Source organism: Anabrus simplex, chromosome X (assembly GCF_040414725.1).
Source record: "Anabrus simplex isolate iqAnaSimp1 chromosome X, ASM4041472v1, whole genome shotgun sequence".
NCBI classification, from domain to species: domain Eukaryota; kingdom Metazoa; phylum Arthropoda; class Insecta; order Orthoptera; family Tettigoniidae; genus Anabrus; species Anabrus simplex.
Window position 1 is genome coordinate 113,040,587 of NC_090279.1, and position 6,242 is coordinate 113,046,828.

Genomic DNA, 6,242 nt, shown 5'->3' on the forward strand with positions numbered 1-6,242 from the left:
GGAATTCCACGTTCAGTTCTGTCATAGTCTTTATGTTGCACCGAGACAGAGCGGTTTTATGCAGACGATTGTGTAAAAAGGTGCAGGGTAGCGTCCGGAGACTTAATTAAGTTAGAGCATTCGTCTGACGCCCAAATGGATTACCACTAGGGCTGCCGACAGTGGGGTTCTAACCCACTACCTCCCGAATGCAATTTCTAAGCCACACGACATGACGATCGGCAGTGGAATATCATTTTTAGTTATGAAGTTTCCATTTATTATCTCGTAACATAGTAACCGTGAATTGTGGCGGCTTCAGTTCCAGTCAGTTCGAATATCTACTGTAGTAACATTCATTAGAAGGAATAAATATGGGACCACACCCCGGTGGAGGTGTAGAGGCAGAGGCACGAATTCTTCACATCAATTTCTGTACGATTTCCCGCGAACGTTCCTTGAGCTAACGCTATAATTTCGCTTTAATGAGTCATTAAAAGTTTTATTATGGTTGTTATTAATTACTTATCTGAATGGAAGATTTATAAATGACTAAAAAACATCCAATGTACCTGATTACATTACATTAACATTGCCAATGGGCTATCCTACCCATTTTCTGTTTCATTAGTCGCCTACGGTCATTGACAATCAAATTATACCGCGAACAATATCTCTGCATCAGCACATGAACAGGTAACCCAAATATATTTTAAAACAGAATTTACAATTTCAGGTGCATTAATTTCAATTCTGGCATTATTATAGAAGGTGATTACAGCAAACTCCCGATTATCCGTGCATAGTTCGGCAATTTATACAATAAAAACCAAGCCTAAAATACTGTATTCTTTTATAATTAAGGCGAAAAATACATTGGTTTATCACAGAATCTTTAAAAGCGAAGTATCCCGCAATAATATGTCACTCATTCTACAGTTTAATGCCAGACATTTTTTAAACTTATTCACTCATTGCCGAAACATTTGTATATTAAACGGAACAGATTTTAGTAACGATGCTTTGAAAGATGAGTGAAGGATATTTAAATTTTTACGTACGCAAGAGGCAGCTTCAAAGCAAACTTCCCCATCCAGTCAACACGTAATATTAATATAATATTGGCTTTAGTCCCGACTAACTTACGGTTTCCGGAGCCACCGAGCTACCGGAAGCTCGTCCCGCAGGAGTTCTTTGATGTTCCAGTAAATCTACCGACAAGAGGCTCACGTATTTGAGGCAGGATCGAGGGAGTCAGAAGGCGAGCGTGGGCACAGGCTCGTGACATATTGCGGGTATCTCTTCTATTTATCTTGACAAGCGTAACTTTTGAATACAACTTCAAACTCGCTATTTTCTTAGAATTTCGTACTTGTCGCAAAATAAGTAGATTTCGCTTTACATTGTCTTTATCGCTTTAATTCGCGAATGAAAAATCGCTTTATTCCTAACGAGAATTATACGATGTGTTAAGATTTCTCAAAATCGCGTTTATCGTTAATGCGGGGCCTCCTCGTGTAGGGAAGCACGGGGTAGAGGTCCGTACTAATGTGACGTAAATACTGACTCTGGGTGGGAAGATTGTCTCATTCTTGATGCGTACGCTTGATGCATCAGGGGCCGATCGTGATACAGATATGGTGATATGACTCAAGTGTGGACGCACCTTAAGGCGTAGCATCTAACATACAGTATCCCTCGATAGCATTTTTGAGACAGGAAACCAGGATGAAGACAGGGCGTATGCATTCTCTTGCGGGAGATCTATCAGTAACTTTGGGCTGTAGTACACTACAACTCACCGGAAACTAGGCGTGTAGTTGATGTGGTTAGACATTATCTAATTGCTTTTCTTCATAGGAGATCAGTCAGAACTGCTGACATAACGAACAGACATCCGTTTTGTTCTTGCTCTTGTTGACTACCACAGGTAACAAATATTACTTTCATCAGTACAAACATTGATAGATAATTCTACAAGCTATTTAAACTATATGAAATGCAGGACCCATTTCAACATCAGAGTTACCAGATGGTCGGTACTAATTTTCTCTACCAAATCGGAAATTACTTTTTAACTAAGGAAGTTCCAAATGTTTTCGGCTAGTACCACGGTTACTCCTGTTATCAACAATATTACGTACATTTAGTATATTAATGGTTTGGTAGAAAAATCGTATATCAATAAAATTGCCAAATGGCGGAGGTGGTGGCAATTATTATTTCAAGAGGAGGTCGCCACCCTCCATGACTATCACAAAAGAATAATTATCTGCAATAATTTAAGTAGAAACTCGCCCTCACGCCTTCTTTTCTCATTGCCAGTCTTGAAATAGCAAATTTCATGATTTTCATTCATTATTCGTAAACACTCAATGTACTTAATCTGTACCTCCAGGGGAGTACGCAGGGCGGAGGAATAAATACACCCTCGAAATTTAGAAGTTGAGAACTTGTGGCAACCATGTAAATGAAGATTTTAGGTAGCTCGTTGTTTGCTTTTAACTTGAACTAGGTACGTATTTGATGCTTCCATTTTTTCTTCTAAAAGAATCATCCTGAACCAGTGGACTTCATCTATGCATTTTAGACTGATATTTTCCCAAGAATACGTAAAGAACTGAAATTGCGAGTGACGCACCAGAACACTCTTCTTCCTCCCTGAAATATCATAATGTGTTAGCATAAACACAAAGAAGAACATGAGCTGGTCAGAGTCGTCTGCTTCTGCAAGAGTGTCTTAATTAAACAATTATCTTACTTCGAAAATTTTAGTTAAGTGTTACTAATTTCACAATATACACCCAACATTAAGTCCTCAAATTTGAATATTTAATATCCCTCTATTCGAATATAACTTCTGCGTACGCCCCTGAAGACCTCGTCTCTTTATGCTTAAATACTACGAAATATTGCCACGATATCAATATATTGTCATTTACAAGTAAAAATTATGAAATATCTCCACTACTTCTTGTACTGCAGGATATAATCTGTGAAATGACATAACACGTCCCTAAATTTAGAGGTAAACTTGCTGTTCGGCCAATACTCTGGGAGGAGCACAGGCCAGAAGTGCTCAGTAGGGCAATACTTGCAGCTTTTCATTAATCTTCAATTAAATTCTTACTTCTTTCATATTAAAAAGTAAATTGCAACTTTCCACAAGATGACTCTATGTTATTGTTGTAGCACTCGTGTTCACAGCGCCTGCCTCAAAGTGGTGAAGGTGTACGGTCGACAGCGATCACACATTCACTCCGAAGTGCGCAGTGTCCTGAAAATTTCAATTGCTCCTGATGCCTTCAACTCTCTTTCTGAAGAAGACACCTGGATCTTTGTACATTCTTCGGTTCTACTGGCTCATGTGTGTGGCTGGTAACTGTACGGGCTACTACTTGACCAAGAACTGAGCAGGAGGCTGCGGGGGAAACGCAAACAGCTGAGTTTGAAAAATAATATATACACTTTCGAAGTCGGTAGATACGTCACATACACCGTGCGCATTGAGCTGTCGGCTCAGCGTGGTGCATCCATGGTTCAAAACAGGAGGGATTTTTCTGAAGGCAGTATTTCTGAAAGTGCGCAGATTTTTACATATTAAAGTCCCATTATACCGAAAACGCGTAAAATGTGATCACGTATAAGAAGGAATACCTGTAAACTGCTTGACATAATGTAACTTCGTACCTTTTGGGGCTGACGAAAAGCGAATTATTTTACATACAACACTATAACATAACTTTGAAAGAATGCAATTAAACAAGAAATACGAAAGCACCGTCAGATTCTATCAAGTCACTTTTAATTATGCGTATATATGAACAATATTGCTTAAGTTAGTTAAACTTGTCACTGGCTGTGATCTCGTGATGTTAACAAGGGCTGTTCCTCCACTGCCACCTTGGTAACTCTGAGAATGTTTTCTGTACTTATGTTAAGCTGATATACGTCCATTACCTCCAGCGACTGCGTTTGGACCTCTCAATTCACAACACATTATTTCAGTTACATTATCAGTGAAAAGTTGTCGCAAAGTAAACAATATTGATCTAGTTTGTGCTTCAGACGGTTACGAATCTAATGCTATGTGACAATCGTGAGGGGCATATGAATCACTTAGTCACTAATATAGAACATGCAATACTCAACCTTTCTGGTAAGGGTTCTAAGCTGAAATATTATCACACAGCGGTTTTACTGGACACACCTACGATATACATATAGTAATATATTAAATGAAAAGAAACATCAACTTACACTTCCTACGAACGTCCTGATGAAGGTGCAAAATGTGGTATTATATGAACTTTTCTTCAGTAGTATAATACGACGATTCACTTATATAAGCACAAGGTATTCGCCGGGCTGAGTAGCTCTGATCGTCCAACTAGGCAGGTTCGATCCCCGCTCACCCCGGTGGTATATGAAGTTGCTCAAGTACGTCAGTCTCGTGTCGTTAGATTTACTGGCACGTTAAAGAACTCCTGCGGGACAACATTCCGGCATCTCGGTGTGTCTAAAGTAGTTCTTGGTTCAAGGTCGTTACACTTCTGTTGTTCATAGTTTACATCTACTGAAAGGTATAAAGTTGCAGGAAGGATTCCATTAAATGTAATTACAGTAAGTAGTTTGAGCTGAGCCGACGACTGGTCTTAACGACGAACTGTGCTGAAAGCCTCCAGCCTAATCATTTAGAACCTGTAGAAAGGTGCAATGCGAATAATATGACTATTCTGATATCAGTAGGTGAGAGACCTGAGAGAACTCAGTGTAAACTGGAAGAGGATGTGTGTTCTCCCAATATGGTAGTACAGTAAGTGAGCCCGCAGTTTTGATGAGCAGTATTCTGTAAGGAAGAAACTATCATTATACTGGTCTGTTCTTAGAGGACTCCGCATGAAAGTAGTGAGAATGAAGTCAGGAATGAGCTGTACGCATGCGCCAGGGACTCGATCATGGAGGGTTAGAGAATGACTTAAACTAAAATTCGAATTAATTTAAACATACGTGGTAGGGGACCAAACGAGCCCACAGGGATTGTGTAGAAGTTTAGTGCAGACTGAACGGTGAAATGCACGATTTCATGTGCTACGGCCAGCCGGACAGACCCTCTGTACCTGTGAGGACTGCCGTGTAGGCCAGTGATCATAACTGATTTACCTCAAGTTCATTTCAGGTTGGAGAGCACAGGCATATGAAGAGACGTGTCTCAGAATTAAATGATCTCAGATAGCAGAATCATCATAACTTTAAGCGTCTGCTTAATTGTCGTTTGTCTTCCAAGGAAAGTTCGCCTGTTGGCTGACCCCTATTTCCTTTAAGCGACGGTGTTCTGTCTCACCTAGCTAAATGTATATACTACAATGAGATACATAATCAAGTAATTTCTTTTTTCGTTGTGAATTATGTATAATTTCTGACAGATGCAAAAATATCCGTAATATCGTTAGACGGTCGTTCAGTGAAGTACTTTTAACTGCAGTTTTACTGACTACCTGTTGAATAAATTAGTTATACTAATAGCAGTTGACTCGGATACTTCCTTACCAACTGTAATCCAATCCATTGACTACTTATTTGTACTTTTCCCATCACTGCTTACAGCAATACAGATATCTTCATTACATATTGTAGCGTTCACTCCACACGTGCCCCTCCCCCCGGCCCCCACAAATTCTCTTACCCTCCGTAGACGAGTTCGTCTACTGAAGCCAGGTTACGCGCACAGCACCATCCAAAAATATATTATATATTTATTGTCTCTACTGTAATAATAATTGTACCGGTTGGTACACCCCGACCCCGCAAATTTAAATTGTGCGCCAATTGAAACTCCTCTACAGGAGAAAGCCTGAACTTTAAAAACTGTATTAATTCAGCAGTTTCTCCAAAGAGGGCTCTGTGTGAATTTTGATGTGTTTTTGTTTATAGCTGATCAAGAAGTGTGGGCGTTCTCTACCTGATATCCCTACTAAAAACTATGAGTACGCACTCTGGTGCAATGGAATGAACTTTCTTGAAGAAATTTTGTATTCATAAGTTTTGTCTTTACTAAATTTTGTTCTGTGGTTTGTGGGTTGGCAACATTAATCCTTTCTTTCCGCCTGTTTTGAATGTAGCCAATCAGGAATTTCTGTAATTAATTTTCCACCAATAAGGTGTTTCTTCCTCGTCTTGTGTATTAGTTTTTGCTGTTATCCAATACGATTTTGTGGGCGGGCCGTAATCATTCATGAAACGTCTTGAATTTTCCGCGAGGG